Here is a 25,888-nt window from a genome sequence, read left to right on the forward strand (position 1 = left end):
TAAAGCTTCTGCTTAGATGTGGGACATGTTGGTACTGCTCACATTCCATTGGCCAAACCATGTCAGATGGCCAAGCCTGAGGTCCCCCATAGATAGGGGTTCTTTTTCAATAGGGCTATATTGATGCTTAATTTTGCAGAAAAGTAAGGCAGGAGGGAATAAACCCCCCCCAAAACTCTAACTTCCCATTGCTTTTTGCCTTAGCATTTCCTTCCTCATATTCTCTTCTGTTTGATCCTCACCTATGTTCCTGCCCTGACATCTTAACAATACAACTCTTAGCTGTTCAGACAGCCACTAAGGTTTGCTTGTACAGACTTGCCCATCATTGGAGGAAGAGAGCCTGTTCTCAGTGATTTTGAAATACTGATCTCCATTGTTCAGGGCAGCTCATGGTCTATAGAGTTAGGGAGAAACACAGATTAATGTAAGGTAAGAGGACCAGAGACATAGCTTCCCTATACAATTATCTGCCCAGTGAGGAAGGAAATTTTTTCATGAAAGTTAGGGTCCTTTCATGGTATTGTATGTGCAGTGTTTCTTGGGAAAGATCGAAACCCTTTTTCAAATTAAACTCTTGGTTTTTATTGACTCTGTTTCATTCATTTATTCAGTCATCCATCTAACAGTATTGGGTCTCTGTTATATTCTGAGTTCCGCTATGAAAAATACTAAAAAAAATAATATTTAAACTGACATCTATCGAACATTTATTATATTTCAGGCACCCTGATAAATGTATTATTTCTTAAAATCTTATGAGGTAGATACTATAATTTTATAGGTGAAGATAAAAGGCTTGGAGAGGCTACGTAACTTTGTCATATTTGCTCACCTAGAAATTGGTGGAGTGGGATCATGAATCATGGTATCTGACTTCTGAGACTACACTCTTAACCATTAAGTATACATAGTTTGCTTTCTCAGGAAACTTATTATCTAGTCATTAATGAATGGAAGTTGCAATTTCTAAATGTATATTTAGAAATATATAGGTTAAATAAAAAGAAAACAAAGTATAGTTAGCTGAGCTCCATAGGAGAGTAGACAAAAATAGAAGTAATTAATTCTAACAGGCAACAGAAGGGGGCCATGGAAAGCCTTCAAGAGGACAAGCAGTCAGCTGAGCATAAAAAGTGAGTAGGAGTTTCACAGGCAGAGGGCGTTTGCAGTTTGAGCAAGATCAGAGACGCGGCTGCGTGGAGAGAACAGGGCACAGATCTGGGTGAGGCTACAGGAAGAGGATAGCTAGGGAAGTTAGAGGAGGTTGGGATTGCAAAGGACCTTAGTGACTGTACTAGTGGAATATGGACAATTTTATGGAGTTGATAAGGAGCTATTTCCTTCCTAAATCAGCCTCAACTTTTTATAGCTGTTCTATGGAATATGGAATGACAGCTTTAAGGGTGGCTTAAAAACAGGACCTAAAAATATTTTTTAATCAAAACATAATACCTCTGAAGACAAATTCAGTAGTGCTTAAGACCAATTCAGTCTCTGAAGTTCTAATGAGCATGAATGCAATTAGCCATTTGCTCCCTTGAAATGAGTATGGATCTGTCTAATGTAGCTTATAATTTGCCAATTGCATGTAAATCATGTTCTGAAAATCACTGAAGTTATATAAAGAGGCAGCCCTTTCAATGTGCTGAACTCAAATGCTGACATTGTTTTTCAAAATATTCTTTGATTTTTTTAAAATTCACAACATAATAATGCAAAGACATAAAACTCTTTGGTTGAATTAAATATTATTTAAATAGCTTAAGAATAATTCTGTTAAGGCATCGAAGAGTAATATTGTATATTTCATACACTACATTTCTTTCTGATTTGATTGTTCTACATGTGATCACAATTTTTCTTATGACAGATTTTATATAACACATGAATTTCTTATTAGTTAAATGTTTAATAGAAGGTGAAACATTGAATGAAAAACTTGAATTAGGGAATTAAAATTGAGCTTCATCAAAATTTCTTGTTTCTGTATGAAAATTGATGAGTTTGTTGATGATTCATTGCATTTTCAATTCTAAGAATTTTATTTAGTGCTATTAAGTTTCCACTGAAATAGAAGAGGCTAGAAAAATTAGTACCGTGTCACAAATTTGATGATGGGACAAAGAAGGTAAAATTTAAGTCTCAGTCTTCAAGGTCAAAGGAAATTTCTTGCCTGATTCAATTACTACTCAATTTGATAGCAGTAAAGGAGTTAAGAGCATCTCTCCTATCATTCGTTCGCCTAGACTTTCATTAAAAAAATAGAACACATTAACAAGAAACCATTAAACACAATTTATGTGTGAATAGCCCCCTCAGTGGAAGTTTTGTTTCTCCCATTTACAGGATAACATAAAGGGAACTGTTTCACATCAATTACCAGTCACTGAGGACAACATACTTTCATTAACTCTGTGGTCAAAAGCATTCATATTCATATTTTAAGAGTGACACAAATCCATTCTTTTCAGTATGAATCCGTGTCCCACACAATTACTGTCCTGATATTTATTGGAGGAATCAACTGGCTTTAGGGTTTGTTGGCTTTTCCCCTCCTTTTAGCCATCCTGCTATGCTGTATTGCCTGTTGCGCCTTTGTTTTTTAACTGACTGGAAGGAAATGGTTCTAACTTCACTTAAGTGAATGTTGAGTATTTATTTTAATTTTCTTCTAAGAGAAAAATAAAAGTATACTCAGAGTTTCAATTCAGAAGAGTGGCTATAAACACAAAATTCAAACTAGTGTTGGACTTTAAAACTTTATTATATATTGTTGAAGCTTTAGTTAATGCATTATGGATCTATACTGTACTGAAATGCCTGTAGCTGTGTAGAAGTAATGAAGAGATCCAGGTTTAAGACTGGAATTGCTTCTTTCTCTCTGTGAAACTGTGGGGCTCTGGCAGTTCTGTTAACTTCTCCAAGTCTCATTTCTTCATCTGTAAAGTAGAGATAGGAAAAGTTCCTTTCACAGTTACCATAAGAGTTAAAGGAAGTAACATTTTTTATTAATATTCTTCAAAACTCACATTGTGCAAGACATTGGCCTAAGCACAAATTATATCAGTAAATAAAACCTTAAAAAAATCTCTTCTCCCTGGAACTGATATTTTATCATAAATAACTGCATTTTTAAAAAAACTTTAGAGCAGGTGCTCACTCTTTCCTGACCATTAAGGCTTGTAAAATGAGAAGATCCTTCTTTTAAATGCCAAATTTTGATAGCTGTAGGACTAGAACTTCTCCAAAAAAGAATATCATTCAGTGTTTCTAGAGCCCCCAACAAACCACCTAGTGTAAGCTGAGAGAACTTGCTCAAGTTCTCTCCCCCGTCCCCCTCCTCAGGCCACCACGATGGTTAGTCTGTGCTGCTGAACTTGTGTTTGGCATAGCCCTGGGCCTCTAAGGTGCCCCACGCTACTGCCCTCCCATGCCAACACGCTAGCTGGAAGGAATGCCGAGTCCCCATTGCCCTACTGCTCTGGGAGACAGGAAAAGAATTTACCCTAATTCCATTCTTGATGAGGCCCGTTTCTCCAATATTTTCTTTTCCAGCCATTAATTTGATCTTTTTTTTTTTTTCAGGGTTAATGCCTAGGAAATCTCTCTGGTTTTGAAATGAAATGTCATTTCTCATGCAAAGAACACATGTCCTTACCCTCAGCTTCTGACAGAACAATTAGCAGAATACAACAGTACATCCTCTATCACTCATTCTTGACTAACACTGCGAGGTCCCTATTGCCCAGTCCACATCCTCTTTACCATTTCTCCTCCAGGGGAGGAGTTCTACAAGCTCTTCCTGTCTTTGCTTCAGCTATCTAGTTTTGAAATCAACTACTTGAAGACTTACGATTCATTTTTACCATCATGGTTTCAAAATACTTGGGTCAAATTTTTATCAGAGCTGCCCTAACCCATGTGACTCCATTGGTCAAACATCAAACTAAAGCAAAATATCTCCGCTTTGATTCCTGGTCAGAGCACATCCCTGGGTTACAAGAGGCAACCAATCTGTTTCCCTCACCCAGTGATGTTTCTCTCCCTCTTTTTTCCCTCTCTTTCAACCAGCATGGCTCAGTTGGTTGAGAGTCATCCCACAAAGCAAAAGGTTACTGGTTCGATGCCTGATCAGGGCACATGCCTGGGTTGCAGGCCGCTCCCAGGTTGGGGTGCATGCAAGAGGCAACAGACCAATGTTTCTCAATCATACTTGATGTTTCTCTCTTTCTCCCTCCAAACCCCTCTCTCTGAAAATAAATAGATAAAATCTTAAAAAATAAAAACTAAAATCTTTTTAAAAGATTTGATAAGATCTTAGCCCTAAAATGATAGCAGGAGGTGGCCTACTCCCTTTCACAGATTAACTCCAGGAAAGATGGCTTTCTCTTGGTCATGTACAGTACCTTTTTGTGGGGAGGGGGCTTGTTTATAATAAGGTTGATATTATAGATACCAGTCTCAAGGGAGGTAGTAGAGCTGCTACATTTGGATATACTAGTTAACCAAAAACTTTTGTTATTTCTCTGTGGAATTGATGTGATGTTGTAGGGGAGGAAAATAATTTTTCCTTTACCTTTCTGAGTTCTTAGCTGAGGCTCCTATAATAAAAGGCAGATTACCAAGAGAAAAATAAACAAGTTGGTTAATAGGTATACAGGGGAGATACACAGGGAAAAATGAGCAACTCCTTGAAGTGGCATAGAATTCCAGTTTATATAACATCATCCATAAAAAACAGTAAATTTATGGAGAAAGAACAGGACAAAGGAAAGCAGTCTTAGGCTTCCAAAGGCAGAGAAAAAGGCTAGTTAGTAAAGCTTATCATTTGTACATTTGCCTAGTGCATTTGTCTAGTGCCTTTTGTAGGCTGACAGGGGAATTAACCATTGTCCTTACTAGTAGAGAGGGTAGGAGAGACACCTTTGTAAACTTACATCCTGCTTTTAGGTAAATGGGGAAGGGCAGACAACTTTTCTTTTATTTGCTTCTTTTCATTTGTTTTCAACTCAAAATAATCCATGTGTCAAAGTGGCATATTTGGGGCAGGGGGTTACATAATCTACTACCTTTCAGTGTTAAGTTACCAAGATGCAAAGCTTAGAGCACAAAGCGTGGAAGGAAAGCAAATATCAAGAGCAGCTGCTGCAAAAATGTTAGGGTTTAATAAGTTCAAAAATGAGAATAACTTCAAATTGTGATGCACAGGACAGATGAGGTCTTTCAAATAGCTCCTCTATATTTTTCACAAAGAAGTGCATTTTGAATGAATCCAATCCTTGGTTAAGGGTATTTTCTGGAAATGATAATAGACTCTTGGGATTTTGAGTGTTCTTGAATAAAGTCGTCATTACTAGCTGTCCTCACACTGCTAATATTTTATTACAAAGGATTTGAAAGTTTCCAAATGTTGTATGATTTACAAATAACTGCTTTTTTCTCAAAATAAAAACACAATTGAGTTTAAGACCAATATTTTCATAATCAGCTGAAATCATAAAAAATATTAAAGTGCTAAACAACAGCATTTTAGCTATCCAGAAGCAATTATGGTAGTGAGTGAGAATTTATCTTCAGAAAGATCATATTCAATACAATGGCATCAACCTCTAATTAACTGCAAGATGATGTACCAATTACTTTAAATTATTGGTGATAAAATAAAACTTAAAATTCCAGGCTAAAAGACAGAATCTAAGCATGTGTGATGCCTCAAATATATTGTTTAAGCCAGAGAAAATATTAGAGAAGTGGTCATTTTTTTAAATTTTTATCTTGAACTGCTGTTTTCAAAAGATCCTATTAGTACAAAGGTATGGTTGATACTGCTTGGATAAAATTAAAACTTTATCCAAGATCTGACATGTGCTGAATAGCTAACAAGATAGTTAACAGAAGTTCTCAAAATTAAGAACACCCCAAGCACTACAGAAAATGTAAAGAAAAGATAAAAAAGTCAAAATAACCAAATAGCTTCTAAATATCTTAGAATAGGTAAACCATATTGTTCTATGTAAACGAGCAAACATTTGATTTACTTATTTTTTTGTCCTACATAATAAATGTCAAACTTGTTAGCATATCACTTTAAACTTTTTTACTATATCATCCCAATCTACCTTTTCAGAATGACACCATATTTTGCTTAAATTTAAACTACATCTGGCAGTTACTTACCCTTGAATTCCATCTGTTTTGTTTTCTCGCTTTCCGCCATCTGTCAACGTCCTACTTATTCTTCAAGGCCCTATTTAAATGTTACTACTTTTCAAGAAATGATAACCTACCCTCACCTGGTACACTTGCTGCATAATTCTGTTAAATACTTACACCATTTCTCCATTTGATTGCATTTTGATCTTTATCTGTATCTCATTCATTAATTTGATAGTTTCCAGAGGAAAGAGACCATACTTTATCCTTAATCTCTAATGGCATATCTTTAAAGTTAGATGCCTTGGAGCCAGAAAAACAAGGTAGGATTTTGAATCCTAGTTCACAAGTGGTATGTCCTAGAACAAGTCATTCAATCTATTTGACCTGACAGTTCCTCGTCTATAAAAGAAGGGTAATAACCTACCTCTCAAGCTTGTCATCGGGCTCAAGTGAGAGGCCATGTAAAACTCTGAGCAAAGGTTTAATTAATAGTCATCTCTGTTCTTGAAGGAAGGGTAGTAAAGGGAGATTGTTTCCAAGTCTCCCTGAGCAGTGGCGACGGGGAAGAGGGGACTGGGGGCAGGGCTGGCGAACAAACTGTGTAGCTACAGATTCCCATATGGACAAAGGCATAGCCTTGTTTACTCTGTGTCTTAAAGTGGTATTTTTATCTTTATAAACTATATTTAGACTGTATTATTCCTTTAAATTTTAAGATAAAAATATGTTAAGGCATTACTTTAATTTTATAGCCATCAGTTTAAAAAAAGCAAGTTATAGTCTCACAGACTATATTATCAAATTTATGTGTTGCATATAAAAATATTTGACTCAGTATAACTACAGATTTTAAATGGCCTTTTTTCATTGCTCCAAATTTCTTTATTTTACAAGTGAGAAAACAGGAGACAGGAGAGGTTAGGTGGTTTGCTCAGGTCATCACACCAGATAAAAGGGAACTAAACTCAGGTCCTGTGAGTCTTCACCCCGTGTTTTCAGCATGTAAGTAGCACATAAAGCAACACATGTCCACAAACCACTAAGAAAGCACATGTAGAATGAGAAAAAGAAAATAGAAGAGAACAAAATTTTGGAAGAGGAAGAGAAAAGGATGACTGAGAATGAGCATCAAAGGGGTAGCAGGAAACTGGAAAACAGGAGAGAATCGTGTATGGAAGGCTAAAGCACCCTTGAAGGGAGAGCAGATGTTCCCATGAGATAGAATTTTACATAAACCAGCAGCATACCTTCCAGGTATCAGAGTATATGGTATTGGAATGCAGTAATAGTATGTCCCCAAGAGTTCTGAATAATGACCTACAACTGTGTAGGTAGCAGATGCTCCAATTTTAGCCTAAAGTGTGTTTACCCTAAGATTGAGATGCACTGGAAACTTAGAAATGTAAGTTTGCCAGAGGAACTTTAGAGTGCAAGTCAGACCTCTAAAATTATAGAGCTTTAGAACAGAGCTTGGAAGTATACAGAGCAGAGCCTAAAGGTCCAAGTCCAAATACAACTCAGATTGTGTTATGAACAGTTCCCTATGGAATCATGCCTTCCTTGAGCACTGTAATGAAAAAGGAAGTCCCAGGAAGAGCTGTTTCATTAACACGGCCATGGAACACTGAGGGTATGACATTAACAGCACTGGGGCCAGTTCCATGACTAGAGCTGGTCCTCTTGGCATAGACCTCAACATCCTCAGTGCTGGGCACGAGCAGACAGGAGTGATGCTGGAGGAAATGGCAGCACTCTCTCTGGATATCTATAATTGGCTCTGGCATTGGAAACTACAAAAATATCACAAGACTTCCTCACGAAGAACAGCAAGAACTTCCTAGGCTGCTGGGGAGGAATATCACTGGACTCTTATTTTGCCAGGGGTATTGGTTTGGGTTGAGAAAGGAGCAGAGAAAGGAAAGATAAAGGATGGTAGAGCCAGAAAAATATTATTGCATGACTTACTAGGAGGGACATGGAAAACAGGTGTCATGATCTGGGGAACATAATATACAACGCTTGACAAGAGCGTGCTAACATGTAAAAGGAAGACTATATATGAAACAAAATTTAATCAACAAGGAACTCTTACAAGGCTGTATAGGAAGGAAAAATACCATCTTTCTCAAGCCTTCCAAGTTTGTGGCTGGGACCCCTGTAACAAAAAAACAATTAACAAGGGAAAAGCATACAAATTTATTTAATATTAATTTTACAGGACACGGGGACCTTCTTAAGGAAATAATGACCTGAAGAAGTGGTTAAACCAGTGTGTTTTCTGCTAGGTTTAATGAAGAGTGAAGAGTCATGGAAACAATGTAACCAGATGAGCAAAAAGGGAATAAACTAAGTGTAGTATACTGGGGGAAAGAGTAAGGCCTGTTTGTTCAGGTTCCTCTTCATGTATTGGAGGTCAGGATGCCCTTTTTCTCTGGGTATAGAGAGGACACTTCTCACATTAGGGTTTTATGACTTATTTCAGGGTAAGATCAGAAAGCCATTCCAATACATACCATTTCTCAAGTTCCTTTTGCTTAAAAATGTTCAATATGCCAAATTGCCCTATTTGGGGGCAGCATGACCTGAGCCCCATCATGTGCTGCTCTATTGTTAGAGGCCTTGCAAACTGTAGGTAACCATTTGTTGAAGGATGACTGTAGTTGAAGAGATGAAAGCCTTAGATCATGGTTTCACACTAACACAATATTTATCTTGCTTTTCACTCTTCTCTTGGTTAACCCTGGGCCTAGGGCTTTAATAGGAGCCTATAAACATTTTATTTAAAGTCAGGTTTATAATACAGATTTGTATACCTTAATCTATGGGACATATATATCAAATCATTTCTTGACATCCTGTCAAAGTGTTCTAGTTAGTTGACATTCATTCATATGATTTGTCTCTCAGCAGAATTATTGAGATTGGTGCAGTTTGTGGTCATTTTAGAAAGTTCTACGTGACTTATCAAGCAATTAGATTTTATTGATACATTTAGAAACATTCTTAAAGTTAAAATTGCCTCTAGGGGACATTCTATGCAGGGTTCTTCTTTGAAGTCTATGAAATAGTCAAGTGACATTGATTGCTTTCCCTACTTCTTCCTTTCCTCTACAACTTCATTTTCAGACTAGAAAGTACAAGACTGAATATTACCTCTAATTTAAATAGCCAGATTCTCCTGTGTATAATTTAGATTCCATATAATGTCCGTGTGTGTGTGTGTTTTAACTTTAATAACATATTTTCTTAAAGTAAGACCAAACCAATAAAGATGCACATAAATTTATTTTGGAATATAAGAAAGAAAAAGTGAAAAATAGCTACAAATATAAACAAATATTAGCTAAAAGATCATTACCATAGCACTATTTATAGTAACAAAAACAGAAACACCCAAATGTCACAAATATGGGATATTAATTAAATTATTATTTAATAATACCAAATACAAGCAGTAATAAAAAATATACTATTTAATTTAGGCTAGGGATTGTGTTCCCAATATTATGGGAAAACATAAATATTATGCATGTAATTATTAAATTATATGTATGGTATGATTCTATTTTGTTGCAAGCAAACACTTTAAATATACAAATAAAAATGGTAGACTGAAAGGCACTAATATCAGCAAAGTGACTTATCTCTGAATGGTAGAATTATAAGTGATTTTTGTATTTCTTTTTATCCATTTAGGCTTTCTTCAATGACTATGTGTCACTTCATATTGGAGAAGTTACTTTTCACAATGAAAAAGACTCCAAAGAGTTTTATTTTCTTTTAGCATTCTGTTTTAGCATTCTAAAACTGTTTGTGTAGATAAATATGTGCTAGAACAAATGACTGACTCTTACTATAATAATAAGTAAATAACAAGCATCATGGAAACAATTTGAACAATATACTTTGACTCACTGTAATTCAGCCCTCAAGGGGTCTATATCACAAGCTTTTATGAGTTTAACAATGTTCAATGACCTGCTTCTAAAATTTGAAGTAATAAAGTCTCTAGGTTAGAGACTTTCTGTTAATGAATTTTGTACTGTAATATATTACAGTAGCTTCTACCCATGTTTTTTAATACACATATCTTTTTTGAAATTTTTGTTAAAAAGAAATATCTTGGATGACATAAGTTTGTAGGTCACACATCCATCTGAACCTGTCATTGACCCAAATTGCAAAGCCATCATGTGTAATTTGTCTCAATTAGCAATTTTATAGTTTGTAATTAACTTTACTGTTAATTGCTTCTCTCTGTAATAAATGCTTGAGGAAGGGAAATATATATATGATGGGGTTTGTTTGTTTGTCAAAGAGAAAGATTTTAACTGGAGGATTGAGTAAAAGCTGCATTGCTTTGGAAGGACATTTTTTTCCCTGCCCAAAATGACAACAAGTGATTGATAGAAATTTGTATCAGATTTTTTTTCAAGATTGAAAATTATGTAGATCATTTTAGTATTCTTTTGGATATTTTTACTTTTTATTTTTTCCTGTTAGAAATGCAATTTTACCTAATTTTTTAAACATTGGTGTCTAGGTCTTGATGAACTACTCTCCCTCTAAGATGTAATTAAATGTGTTTTCATAAGGAAATCTATTACAGTAACAGTTTGGGGAAGCCCATATAAATTTGTAAAGGATTAATTTTATAGTATATCTGAGTCATTCGCTAATGCAAGTGCTAATTTGAAAGCTTGGCTTGTTGATGAATGAATGTTTCAGTGTAGCAGTTTGCTCTTTCCTGGTGGAGAAAAACTTTTAGTTTCAAGATTTCATGATTATGGATATTGGGAAAGGATGGGTAAAATGCAATTAAAAAACAATTCCAGCACATTAACATACTTATTCTTACATGAATATCTGAAGCTGAAAAGTAACACTGTATCCTTTAACAGGTGTTAAAAGCAAAGATTTAGTGGTGTGGTCTGTGTTTTTACATTGTGTAGCAGATTCAAGGAGAGTAAAGGCTTTAAAAGTACATAGTCCAGAAGGGATGAGGACCTTGTAGGGGAGGAAAACCCTTTCCTTATAGGGTCCCTAGCTGGATCTGAAAATTAAACTGACAAAGACAGATTAACAGGAAAAAAGCACGTGCAGTTACTTATTGTAAATTTTATGTGACACAAAGAGTCTTCATATGGAAATTAAGACCCAAAGAAACAGTTAAGCCTGAGCATTTTTATTCTAGACTTGTTGAAGAATGGAAAATGATGAAAAACCATTACAAGACAAAGGGTATGAACTAAGGGTAGTAAACTGGGAGAAACAACAATGTCTGTTCTTTCTGATTCCTCTGGGTGTTCCTCAGTGTTCATCCCTGGAGATAAGGCACTTCTTTCCTGTAGATATAGGAAGGGCATCTCTCCTGTGAAGATCTCCTGACCTGTTTCATGGGAGAGTGGGAAGGTCAAGGAGTCCTTCCAGCACCTGCTATTTCTATGACCTGCAGGTAAGGGATTAATGACAATTGAATTATTCAGGGTGGCTCTGCTTTTAGACAGCTAAAGGATTTCAGCAACTCAAATGTTTATAGTTCAAAACTGAGAGTAAGTCTGATGTCAAAGTGGCTTATTTTGACAGGACATATCTCGACCCCCTTCACTCCTCACACTTTTCCCCTGAATGACTTTACCACTGAGTATATCTTTACGCAATTGTTTTTCTTTTCTCACTTTTCTCCTTGATTTCTTGCTTTCAATGAACCCTTCTTTTCTCTGGTCTCTAGTAAATGAATGGGTTGAGAAGAGTGGGCAGTGGGAAAGATAAGAAACTTAAAACAAGATTTGTGGAGGGAGAAATATATTCATACTGCAGGTCCCTGCAACAGTTGACTTGTATCTCTTTGTATCTTTGAACAATGATTTACAGGGATTGGTGGGGGTCAGTGATAATGCATTCATGGGAGAAATGGAAAACATTGTTTTGATATTATACAACTCTACCTATTGTGAATTTAAAATATACCTTTGTTTATTAAACTGATGGTATTGGTGGAGGAAAGTGTTTTGTTTTCTTTATATCTCTTCTGGGAAAGCAATAAGACAGAAGTTCTCTTTTTTCTTTTGAAATATTTATGTATTTTAAATTTTAATTTTATTATTCTACAACACACAATAATCTAGAGAGCAATGTAATAGAAACTGCGAGAAGAAAGGCAGTTCTGCTCAGCGTTCAGGTGAAGACGCTCACCTGGAACTGCCAGCCTCCTCGGTTCTGGCCTGGTGGATACAGCAGATCTGGGAGAATAACTGTGTGCAGAAAATCAGAGGGAAGCGGAGAGACGGAAATGGAGATAGAGAGAAAGAAAAAGAAAAAGTTTGGAAAAAAGAGAGAGAAATTCAGAGATCATCACAGTTTTAGTTTGTCATCTCTGAGTCCAGCTCTGCTTTTGATTTCAGTTACAGGAAAAAAATACATTTCCTGTTTGCATGAGAGTTTGAGCTGGGTTTCAGTCATGGGCAAACATGTGTGCCCAGGTGAAGGAGTTTTTGGAAAGGGCAATGTCTAGCTTCCTCTGAGGGCCTTGAACATTTTGTTTCAGGCGCGATGCCTGCAGTCAGATGTGAGAGCAGGAATCTTGACCTGAGTTTGGTGGCGTTCTGCATGCGGCCAGTAGGTGGTAGGGGATCTCTGCCACGCTGGGAAATTTCTGATGATCCATTCTCTCTCTAGGCTTCTTGGTGCGTGCCTGGTGGATTTCCACTTTGAATAAATCTCTTTTTACTGTCAAACACTTGCTGGCAGGCAGATTCCCCTGGAGGGGAACCCTAAGGTCTTTTCTCAGCACAAATAAAGCCGCTCCCTTAGTTTATTCAGTTTGCTCTGGGACTTAGCTGAAAGTTAACATGTTTGTTATTGTAACATAAAGCAATCCAGAACATCCCAGAATTGCAAAGTGAGAAAGAATACAGGAGCATTTAAATTTTAAAAGCTGAAGAAACTGACACAGTAGGCAGTTAGAAGTGAGCAGAGTAGGAACCATAGGCTGGTGCCAAAGGTCACCAGGTGGAAAGCCCCAGGTGCTAGCGTTAGGAGAGACTGGGAACCAATATTGTCAGGTGGGACCTCACCTCCAGCGTGACCATTCCTCCCCTAGCCTATCACTGGCCATGTAGTTTAGACCCCCTGATCTTTCATATCGGTAATCATGTGGAAGACCCACTTAGAGGAGGAGCAAGGGGGCCAGAGAATAGCCTCGTCTCAGCCCTGTGCACACCCTTGCTCGACCATTCCCTTAAGCATTAAGCCCTCAGGACAATGAGGTTATGGCCCACATCAAATAACCTTAAGAACAAAAACTCAGATCTGTAGACCATAGAGACAGAGTTTGGGTCAAAGTCAAGGTAACGTCTAGGCCTCAGTTGTGTCTCAGGTCCAGGTTCAAAAAAGCAGCAAAACCAGACAAAGCAATACCATGGCTGACACCAGGGTCAAATGCAGTGGCCGTTGACTCCCTGCCCTAGCGCCCACCAGTCATGTACTAGTACTGGCCGAGTACATGGCCCTCAAAGGACGCACCTGGAAAGCTGATGAATATTTTACTGAGATTGTCCCCCGAGACCTCTCCTAAAATCCCCACCTTGGGAAACCAGATAAAAGCCCTTAAAACAAAGGACCCAGGGCACACTTGCACTCTCTGCAGAGCAGGCCTTGGCCTTTCCCCACGCCCTTCTGTCCCTAGGAGGCTTGCTCTCTCGAGGGTGCCAGTGTCTTTCCTTCTCTCCTTCCTCCGGGCATGTTTTCTTTGGTTTTCTTTCTCCTGAGCCCCAAGTGCCCGTTTCTTGCCTCTGTAAGCGTTTCCTGAGTCCATGCAGCCCAGTCTGCTCACTTTTACTTCTGTGACTTTCTAAATAAACTTTTGCTTGTATTTGGGTTCCTTGGCTATGAATATTTTTCTTAGTCAAATTCAAGGACCAAAGTTTACCATCTAATGCTGTTTCACTGTTAACAAAATGAGGACATTGGGTCTTGTATGATTTTCAACAGATTATTTTTATACTCAGTTGATCACTGAACAACATAAGAATACATGAATTCTACATGTATATATTTATAACTTAAAAATATAAGTTAACCTACTGTTTATACTTTTGGTAGGTTAAGCTTCAGTCAACAGTAGGCTATTAGTGGTTAAGTGCTGGTGGTGTCAAAAGTTCTACTCAAATTCTTTATTGCATGTAAAGTCAGCACCCAAAATTCCTGAACTGTTTAAGAGTATACTGTACTTACATGAGATTATATATTAGCAATCCTTCATTGAAATATGTCTGGTATTTACTTCCATTTTTCTGCCTTCTAATCTTTCTCTTCTAATAACATATAGTTCCTGCATTTCTATTATTTTAAGGTCAATTAAATAATAAATTCTTTAAGTAATATGCAATTTGTAATAAGTCAGATAGGGAATTTATTGTAAATTTAAGTATATTTACCCTCATAAAGAGGAAGATGTTTTTCACAGAAGATATTAACAATATAGTATGGTTATTAAGGTCATATCTAATTTTTTAAGCACACTTAATCTTCATATACATGCAAACAATAGATATGCTAAGTTTCAAACACTCGAATTTATGCTCTGCAGTACATTTACTTGACAACAAACCAGTAATTGTGTATGCACAGTAGTAATAATTAAAGTTCAAATCACTCTTACTGCTTATACCTTAACTTGGACTGAAAAATCTGGGTTATACCAATATAAGCTTACACAAAATACAAATCTTAATGTTGTCTTCACAAATAAGTCCTGATAGTTAGAGATTTTATATTTTTCTGAATTATTTCACAGTGTCACATCAGAATCCATGCCTAATGAATGATATTAGGCCAACAGTTTTAGCCAATGGTGAGTTAACTTGCCTCTTGGAAAATAAATTCTGCATTGCTGAGACATAGTTTATGGAATAGCTTGCAGAAAAACATAAGAGAAAGAGATGTCTTTTAAACACAGCCAAGAATATTGACTCTGGAAAGTCAGGAAGGAAATCACTGTAGTGGAAGTCCTGGGGTCCGCTGCTGAAACACGCCATCCGTGAGCACTGAGGCAGAGCTACACACAGAGTGGGGAAACCATGGCTCTAGATGTCTCTCCTGAAAGAACATTCATTTGTGTGCGCTATATGATGTGGCCCTGGTATAGAGTTTCTCAACACTCTTTGAATTTTGCTAGATATATTCTGGCTGTCTGTTTTCCTTCACAATCTCACAGGACCTAGAAGGGGACAAAAATGACTTTTGAAGATGCTTTTAGTGACTTCTTTTAGATCTGGCAGTTGGTCACATGTGTTTGTTCACTTTGAAAGTTCATTAGGCTATGTATTTAAGATTTGGGTTCTTTTCTTTGCATATGGTATACTTTTATACAATTTTACTTAAGAAGGAAAAACATGAAAAGAAGCTCTATCTGATATAAAAAATTACTGGAGAAAATTATGCCCATAAATTACTGGAAGAGGGAGTCATTGAAGATAAAGAGAAAAAGGCAAAAAAGAAAACCGGAGGTAAGAGAGGCAATACGCCATTGTCGTAGCTGGCTCCCTGCTGCAGCCCACATTTGTCACGCGCCTTTTGAGGGCCAGGAATACTCTGCACAGCTCATTTATACACCTCATTTAGTTCTCCCCGAACCTTGGTGACTTAAATATTATCATCTCCATTTTATAGATGAGAACACTAAGAGTTCAGCAATGTTATATGATTCCAGATTCACAAACCTGATACCTGCAGGAGCGGGGGTCTCCTTGGAGATTAGCTCCTTCTCCCATGATATAGACAGTGCTCTTTGGTAACCATAGGAGCTCCCTTTTCTCAGGCATGCAAAATGCTGGCATCTGCTTGCTGTTTGCAAGGGTGAGGAATGGGATATGGGTAGAAAAGCATAGAATGAGTATCGTGAAATCTCAAGGGGATTAATGCCCATTACTTCCTTTGAGGTGGAAATTCATCATCTCAGTGTGGAGAGGCACTGCTGTTAAATTCTCTGCCCTCTGCAAACAGCCATCTGTCTGAGATCTCCCTGAAGTGGCTGCCGTCCAGGATGACTGTGTTGCTGCAGTCTTTGAGTGGTTGGAGCGCTGTAATGTCTATGTTAATAGCTGGGAAATAGCAGCGGCAGCAGCCAGACCACTCCAATGGAACATTTCCGAATTGGGGTAAGTTTGATTGAGCAAAAAAGTCATGCTGACAGTGTGATGAAGAGGCAGAACTGGTACCGGTGACAGGCCCTGCAGTCAGCAGCTGCAGATTTTATGGGAAGGGCAGACTGATCCGGAAAATGGGAAGAGCTGACTGCCAATGACACTTCAGGGAGTTGTAGTCAGTGCATCTCCCTGGCTCTTGTATACCACCCATCACATGTAGAAGCTTGGGAAATAAAACACACTCGTAACATCACAAGGTGCAGATAAGGACATTTGGATAGCAGTGTAAAGAAAAGAAAAGAAAAAAAAATACAGCTTTCATTGCAAGAATCCAAACAGGACACCAGGGCTTTGTCCACTACATGTAGAATTTCACAGCTCCCTGCTGTTACTAGCATCCTTATAATAACAAGAACTTGACCATAGTTAAACTGCCATAAATCACCCATGGCAGCAAACATTTTTTGAGTACCTACTGGGTGTAAACATTGGAACGTTAGGTATTTTGGGGAATAGAATGAGAGAGAACCCAAGATTTCAGCCAGTAAATGCTAGCCTGCCGAACAAGTAACACAGGCAATGCACACTCCAGGAGAGCATGTCTCTCTTCAGGCAAGTAAGTCATCTGCTGAGTAGAATCAATTACATTTTAGGGAATAACAAGGAGGCTAGGATTGGGAATACTTTAGATGTGTGGCCTGTGTATAATAATGTACAGAGTTAGACGTTCTATATCCCACTGAGAAAAACGTTTTCCTTATATGTGAAAGTCATTTATGTGTGGCCCTCCACAGGCCACCCCAGGGCATTTCTGGCAAAAATAAAATAAAATATTTAAAAAAAATAGTCATCATTCAAAGCCATGGAAGACTTCGAAGTCTTTTATCAGACAGATTGAAAAGGCTGGCATAAGTCAGATGGCCCTCCAAGGGTCAGTCAGGTCATTCATAAACACCAGAGACTCCTTGAAGCCTTGTACCTGTTTATTGGGAATATACATCGACCGCCGCATTGTCGGTCTTGCCATTGTTAAATAGCTGGCTCTGTATTGATGCCATTTGTATTTTGTGGCATCCTTCACTTAGAAATCTTTAAAAAAGAAAATAAACACATTCCATTTTATTAATGTTAAACCGTACAGGACAAAAATTAACTGTCCACCCCTAAATCATACTTATCATTTTTTATGAGCCCACGCTGTCTTTTTTTGGCTCTTTCTTGCTAATACCTCCCCTCGTAATAATAATAATAACTGTTACTTAGTATATGTCTCCTGGGGAACAAAATTTAGAAATGCTTTCCATATATTATTTCATTTAACTAAATTCTAAGTTCTAATTAATTATAAAAAGGGGGTCAAGAATAAAAAGGGAGCAGATAGATAGCTTTAGAATACTTGTCATGACTATGTGTCATGAACTGTGAGAAATGGTTAACCCAGTTCTCTATACTTGAGATCCAATTAGCAAACAAACCTCCCTGTATTATGCAGTTGTTAACAGCAAAGGCAGAGCTTGAAGCAAAGTTGCTAAACTTTGTGTTCCTAATCTTACCCTATTTCTATATCATGTACTGCTCTCACACTAAATATTTCCAAAAAACATTATGCTAAAAGGATTATTATAATGCAATTCAGAGACATTTATTAAACTTCAGCTGTGTGCAAGAGATTGATTGTCTTAGGTGTTCAAGAGAATTATAGTTAGAAATGTAAGCCAAGTAAAACTTGGCTAAGTTAGGTTTAGCTCCATTTAACAAATAAAAGGAAGAAAAGGACTAAAAGCAGAAATTGATCTTCACCAAGGCTTTTAAACAGCATAAGCCAATATGCATAGTGTAACACCCAGGAGGAGTTCCTAAAATGTAATTTACCCAGCTGTCTGACCAAACTCCTATTCATCCTACACCTACTCCCTCCGAAATTCATCTTCTCTCAATAACTCCAACATTTCCCCCTCAAACGCTTTTCTCTAACTTTTGGATTTGTTTAGTGTTTCATTTTCTAATATAGATACTTCTATTTCTCATTTTAAGCTCTGCAACTCTACTCATTACCCTAATCAGCAAAACATAAAGCCAGTGGATAAAACTTAGAGGAAAAAGTAATAAATATTTACACAGGGCCACATCTGTTTGAAGCCAGATGTATTTCAGAATTATGTTTCAGGATTTTGGAATAAATATGGTATATGAAAATCACCACTAAGGATATTGGGCTGCATTAATATAATAACAATTACTTTATTTTACCATAAGACATATGATATTCACACTATATGGCATAAAAACTCATGTAATATCAGGTCAAGTTTTGCTGTTAATTGAGTTTTTAAAAGCTTAATTTTTGTATCTTTTTGAATTATAAAGTTAAAAATAAGGGAATGTGGTCTTTCATATCAATCTCAAGGTTCATAATCATGAGCTAATTTGCATAAAACTTATAGATTATTGTATAGCTCATGATAAATACATAGTGGGTGTTGGCTATGATCATTGTCAATAATAGTATAGACTTTTATGGTTGTGGATGACACATGCGTTTCTTCATTTAATCTTTAAAACAACTCTTTAGTTAGGTATTTTTATTATCCCAATTGGATACAGGACAGGAATACTCAGTACCTGCCCAGAAACATCTGGATAGTCTGTGGCCAAGTTGAACTTCCATATAAGGTGCATGATTAAAAGCACTTCAAGACACGTGCTTTTAATTATACACCTCACTGTGATTCCTAACCTCAAATGTTTGACCTCTGATCAAAGACAACAGATTGAACACATATATTTACCTATTCTTCCCACTAAAACCTAACTACAATAATAGTAAAGGCATATTTAAAAATGCTTAATTCATGGATAAGGGAAGGAGAAACAGTGGTAAAGGGAAAATAATAACAAAATTTTGGATTTTTTTTACTTTTTAAATATTTTTATTTATTTATTTTTAGACAGAAGGGAAGGGAGGGAGAGAGGGAAAGAAACATCAATGTGTGATTGCCTCTTGCATGCCCCCTACTGGGGATCCGGCCTACAAACCAGGCATGTGCCCTAACGGGGAATTGAACCAGTGACCCTTTGATTCACAGGCCAGCACTCAATCCACTGAGCCACACCAGCCAGGGCAAAAATTTTGGATCTTGAAAGCTGATGGGCAAATAATATATGATTAAATAGTGTCAAGGAAAGTAAATTCTAAATCAAGAAGTGACCTAATCTATAGTACGGAATCCTCAAAAAGTTCAGGAAATTAACAAATTAAGTATCTCTGGAAGTGAGGATAAAATTATGATTAAAGAGGGTAAAAACCCTGTAGAAGTAGAGAAAGGGAACTTCTAAAAAAACAACAACAAAATATTAGAAATCCCAACCACTGTAGATAAATTAATACTTTCGATGGTCTCATTAATAGACTTGACACAGCTAAAGAAAGAATCAATGAACTTGAAGACAGTCAACAGAAACTTCCTACACTGAAAAGTAAATTCTCTTGAACAAAAGAATTAAAAAGGAAGAAGGTAATAGTCAAGAACTGTGGGACAATTTCAGAAGGTGTAACATATGTGTAGTAATATCAGAAGAGAAAAATAATAGAGCACAGAAATTACTTAAGTAATAATGGTCTGGAACTTTACAAAATTAGTGACAGACATCAAAACTATATATCCTGGAAATTCAGAGATGTGCAAACAAGATAAACATCAATCAAACCAACAAAAAACAAAAAAAGAAATACAATAAATTAACCATATCATACTTAAACTGCTGAAAATCAAAGACAAAGAAAAAAATCTTGAAAAAAACCAGAGAAAAACAAATTGCCTGTAGAAGAACAAGGATAAAAATTACATGGGACTTCTCATCAAAACCATGTGAGCAGGAAGAGAGTGAAGTAGAATATTTATAAAGTGCTGAAAAAAGAAAAACATTCCATCCGTCTAGAATTATATATCCAGCAAAATTGTTCTTTAAAAGTGAAAGAGAATTAAAGACTTTTCAGACAAAAACTGAGAAAATTCATTTTCAACAGATTCAATTTGTAGTAAGTGTTACAAAAATTTGTCATGCAGGAGGAAAATGTTATACATCAGAAACTTGAATCTACATATAGAACAAAAGCACCAGAGAAGGAATAAATGAAGCCAAAATAGAATCTTTTAGTTTTCCAGTTCTTAGTTGATCTAAAATATAACCATTTAAAGTAGTAATAGTGCCTTGGCCAGTGTGGCTCAGTTGGTTGGAGCTTCATCCTGTAAACCAAAGGTCATGGGTTTGATTCCCAATCAGGGCACATGCCTGGGTTGTGGGTTTGGTTCCTGGTCCCATCATGAACAGGAGGCAATGAACTGATGTTTCTTTCTTGCATCAATGTTTCTCTCCTTCTTCTCTTTCTTTAAATAAATAAATAAATAAATGAAGTAGTAATAGTAACAATGTATTGAGTGAGTATAGCTTATAGATAAATAAAGTGAATGACATTAATGTCATGAGATGAAAAAGAAGAATTGGGATTTTCTGTTATAAATCATCTGCACCACATGTGAAGTGGTAAAATGTTATTTTTTTACAAAAATGTTATTTGAAGGTGGATTTAGATTAGTTGAAAATGTGTATTGTAAACTCCAACGCAACTAGAAAAGTTTTAAAGAAATGTAATTGATACATTAAAAGAGGAGAGAAAATAGAATCACAAAATACTTGTTCAAAATCAGAGAAGGTATAAAATGGGGGGTGGGGGACAGGAGACAAAAACAGCAAATGTAGCAAATAGAAAAGAATTACAAACTAGGTAGATTAATCTAATGATATCAATAATTAACTGTGAATAATATAAACAGACCAATTAAAAGACAGATTCTGAGAGTGGACAAAAAAACAAGATGCTAATATACAGGTCTATAAAAATCTACTTTAAGTATGAAAACTTCAGATAGGTTGAAAATTAAAGTATGCAGAAATATATGTCATACTAACCTTAATCAAAACAACACTGGAATAGTAATTTCAGAGGTAGCCAATTTCAGAACAAGGGAGATTATCAAGGATTAAAATGGGTATTACACATGAAGCACTTGCTGTGTATCTACCATCATGACATATTTTATTCTTTTCATCATCTCATTTATTCCTCATGAAAACCCAGTTGATGGGTGGCATTCACACTATGTTGGAATATAAGGAAATTAATAAAATGCGAACAATGTCAGTCCATTTGTTTCCTTTTACTAAATAAATCACATAGAAAAAACAAACAGAAAATTGGCCTTTGAAAATTGCACACAGAGACTCAACAGGCCATTATATTTGTTAATCTTGTATTACATTGATTATTGTCATGTGAGCCTATTCAAAACTGTGCACACTGTTACTGTTCCCATAAAGGGAAGAGACCCAAGGAGACCCAGCAGAACCTTTCACACGAGCCTGCTGCCATGTGCGGTCTGCGGCCATCTTTGTCTCGTAGTTTACTGATGTCATGTAGTCATTGTCACATGTAATCCTGGTGTCAATTTCTACTGCTCCCCAGCGTCTCACAGCTTTGCCTCATGGCTTAATATTGTGTTTGGTATGTGGTTAGCACATTTCATCTGCCTGCCAAGTTTGAGTTTGTTCCACTTATTGCAGCTCTTGCCTTGGTGCCCTGTTACCATTTATCATCCACAAGCATCTCACCCTACAGAGCAGAGCTGGAGGGAGCGTAGTTTCAGAGCTTCTGGGCTGGCTGGAATCCAGGGTCTTGTTGCCAGTGATCTGCAATTCCACTTAATAATGAAAAGGGCTGATGGTGTTGCTGGTGAAACTGCCTGAGCGATCCACATGCTGGCAACTCTACATCCAATTATCACTGCCCTCGCTCATGGTTACGTGACCCTCTGGATGACCCGCCTTATACACTCCATTTACAAAACAGATGATACATTTATTATTTAATTTGATGCAGAAAATTACACAGTTTTTGATATCTTTACAGTAATGAAATAGCATCTTTTCATTGTTAAATGTACATAGCAATTCATGAACTTATGCAAAAATAAACAAGCCATTAATGGTGCAATATAAATATTATTCTTTAAAACTACTGTCAATCAACTGGAGGAACTTAGCAAAATAAAACCCAGATCAGACTTTAAAAAGGTAATAAAACAAGCAAATAGTTTAACCTGGGTATTAATGCCACAGTCTTCCTTCACACTTTCTAGCTTCGGGGATTTATTTTATAACTATTAGTTTAATATGACACACTCATATATAGTGATTATCATATGCCAGGTAATCTTTTAAGCATTTTATAAATATGAAATTATTTGATCTTTCTAATAAGTGTATGAATTAGGTATAATCCTTATTTTATTGATTAAGAAACTGAGGCACAAGAAGCTTGAGTAACGTCCTGAGAGTCACACAGTTAGGAAGTGGCAAAGCTGAGAGGTCAACCAGGCAGAGATGCTGCATGATCTGAAGTAACAGCTACTTCTGTGTTGTATTATCAGATGCACAGTCGTGTACCTACCCCCAGTGCTAAATTTCCCTATTACTTCAAGCAAACTGCCCTTTTTACAGAAACACTTTATTACTCTAACAAATCATGATAAGATACCCTTGATGCTCACTGATTACAGAGGAACTAGACAAGGTACAAAGGAGTTCAGGTTTTATGCAAAACTAAGAATTAAGTGCAGCAAAGTTTAGTGACTTGCTCACAGAAGCCAAATGAGATTCCAGCATTAACAGGGAAAAAATTGAGAAGAATTCTATTGCCCAGGGTCACCAATAGACCCCTGAGACAAACTTAAAACAACAATAACAGTGTCAAATGAGCAAGGCAGCCCAGTGTAGACAGAAGACAATAGGCTGAGGATCCCAAATGAGAAGTGCTAGTCTTTTTCATATCCTGGAATAAGTGTATTATTTCGGGAGTCAGTATAATCCTGTCATTTCTATAGTCATACAAACTGAGTCATCAATCTGGTTTCTTTATTTCCTCCCTGTGTGTCTTTACTTTGATGGGTAGTTGCATAGACCATCACTTCTTTCCTTCAGAACAGACATGTTTTCTACCTTGTTTAATTGTCTGACAACATCCAGCTAGACAAAGTAGACCTTATTTAAAAATGTATGCATTTACCTTTGCAGCCAATGAAACTCTGAGGGCCTATATTAAGGCCCTAGCTATGTAACTAGCTACATAACTAGCTACCAGGTATGTTCTGGGAACACAAAGTGAATATAGAGACTAGGTTCTTGACTTCAGAAAACTGGGTCTGATGGGAGAAGTGTTGAAGTGTGCTGCAGTACAATGGGTCGTTATTAAAAACTCATGGAAAAAAGCAGCGTAGAGGAATCTTCACAGGGGAGATGGTGTGTTAACTGGGCTAGAGAATGAGTGAATTGGGTGGCCCAGAAGGGAAATGAACATGACCTGATGCCATTTGGCTCTGGGAGAACAGGAGAGAGCATAAAGCACTTGCAGAGGAAAATGGAGGAAGTTGTCCCATGTGTTAGGATTATGCCAGATTATTCACTGGGAAGGACGAGCTCATCAATGGTCTTCAAGGCATGGGCAGCCTGAGCAATACCGGGGAACTTGTTAGAAATGCAATTTTTCAGGACCCACACCAGACTTATGGAATCAAAAACCTTGGGAATAGGATCCAGAAATGCATGATTAGAATTCTCCACGTGACTCTGCTGCTGGTCAAACCACTTACAAAGAATGAAAAGCAAAGCTCCAAGGTACTCCTTCTTACAATATATGACCCTTATTCCTTCACTTTCCAGCTGTACCTTTCAACATGTTCTTTCCATTCAAATGAAGACTAATAGTAGAATCCAAACCTTATTAAGCATTGGGAAATTTGAATCAAATCATAAACCTGGAAGTCGGGAACTCCTAGGAAGAGAAATTAGGGAGCAAAACCAAAACACATTCTGTCCGGTGACCCTTAGTGTTTACGGAAAGAGATTTCAAGACTGAGTCACATTCCACGGGCATACAGTCACCTCTGTTTAAGTTTCAAAATTGAATGTTGTTAGTGGTGTTTTCTACAGAAGCCAGATTCAGAACCAAGTGTGCCGCCTTCCTGGCAAGGGAGCTGATCTCCACCAGCGTGACTAAGCTCGCAAAAACTCTCTCTTGGCGTCAGAGGTCGCGATGTCAGTGTCAGCTCTAGCAGTGCCAGGCCCCTCAGAGCAAAATCCTCCATAGCATAGAGGTCCATGGAACTGATATACTCAGACGGTGCCTTCACACAAAATACTATTTACTAATAAGTACGGGTGAGGACGTATTATAGGAAGCCAGAGTATTTAGTTAAGGATGAACTTGAATTCGTAGTGAGTTATTTTGGGATAATTAATTTTTTTAAGGCTAAACATGTCACTAATGCTATATTGCATGTTTTAGCACCTTTTGCTTCCTCTGATGTAAACACATGAAAAGAGTGATTAATAGCAATAGAGGAAGGGTAAGAAGGTGGTTTTGAGGGTATTTATTGGGTGGTAATTTCAACCGTAACAAAGTAGAACTGACAGTGTGGTGAAACATCATTGAAGAGGGCTGTTATGAGCACTCTGGTTTTAATAGTTAGAAGGAGAAAGTGTTGATGTGAAAAATAAGGGCAGAGATGATGGCTGATATTAATCCCCCCATAATGATAAAAATATATCGAATGAATTTTATGATGCAAATACATTTGAAAATATGGAAAATTATGTTTCTTATTCAAAAAATGTTTTGAGGCATAAAGTTTCCTAAAAAACATCTACTAAAACAAGATAATAAAGAGAGAATGTGTCAGTCAGCGTGAATCTGGACCATACAATTCTCATCAGGTTTAATTCTGTAAATCCCATTTGGCTTCTAGAAGCAAGTCATTGAACTTTATTGCCCCACTGAATTGTTAGGTTTTGGTCAAAACTAATTTTCTTTTTAGTTCAGTGTCTAATTGCTTTGTGACTAGTGGACAGCCTTTTTTACTCAGTGTACCAAGTTGATTCATTGAGGTGTCAGCCATTCCATTTTTTGCTTGGTTCTCAACTCATTCACAATATTGACTTGGAAAGTAATGATATCCTTTGCCCTTTGTGTGAGGTAGGACATGGACGTAGTCTACTTGAACTACCTTTTCAGAAAAATATTCTCTGCAGTAAAACATGTCCGTAGCTTATCCTAAGCATAGTCTTTGCATCATCATGTAACTACTAAATGATAAAGTGTAATAAAGTGTTAATAAAAACATATTAAAAATAAAGTTTAATGCCAAATTTTTTTATATGCCATCCCCAAGTACTATTCAGAATGCATGTGCTTTGTCTTATGGAATGTTTCCTCTAAAATCACCACTAAAGTCATCACTGGGTGAATCTAAGGAAACCCCTTTCTTCCAAAAAACTAAAAAACAGCAACTACAAAGACTTAAGTCTTTTGCTTTGGGAAAAAAATATATAGATATATACTGAGTCTACAGCAGTCCTGAATCTCTTTTGTATCTTTTTCTGAGTATGTGAGTGATCTTTCATAAGCCCTTCTTAAAGTGGTATTTCTTTTCTTTTTCCAGAAAGCTTAAAGCACTAAGGAAATATAG

General features: G+C 36.8%; 1 protein-coding gene across 6 annotated transcripts in view; it reads left to right on the plus strand.

The window, feature by feature from the left end:
• NLGN1 (neuroligin 1) overlaps positions 1 to 25,888 on the plus strand; it is a 593,124-nt gene that overhangs the window by 356,837 nt on the left and 210,399 nt on the right. The gene's annotated exons all lie outside the window — the stretch shown is intronic.

The sequence above is a fragment of the Pteronotus mesoamericanus genome, unplaced genomic scaffold (assembly GCF_021234165.1).
Source record: "Pteronotus mesoamericanus isolate MK-2021 breed Mesoamerican mustached bat unplaced genomic scaffold, CSHL_Meso_final contig_116, whole genome shotgun sequence".
NCBI lineage: Eukaryota > Metazoa > Chordata > Mammalia > Chiroptera > Mormoopidae > Pteronotus > Pteronotus mesoamericanus.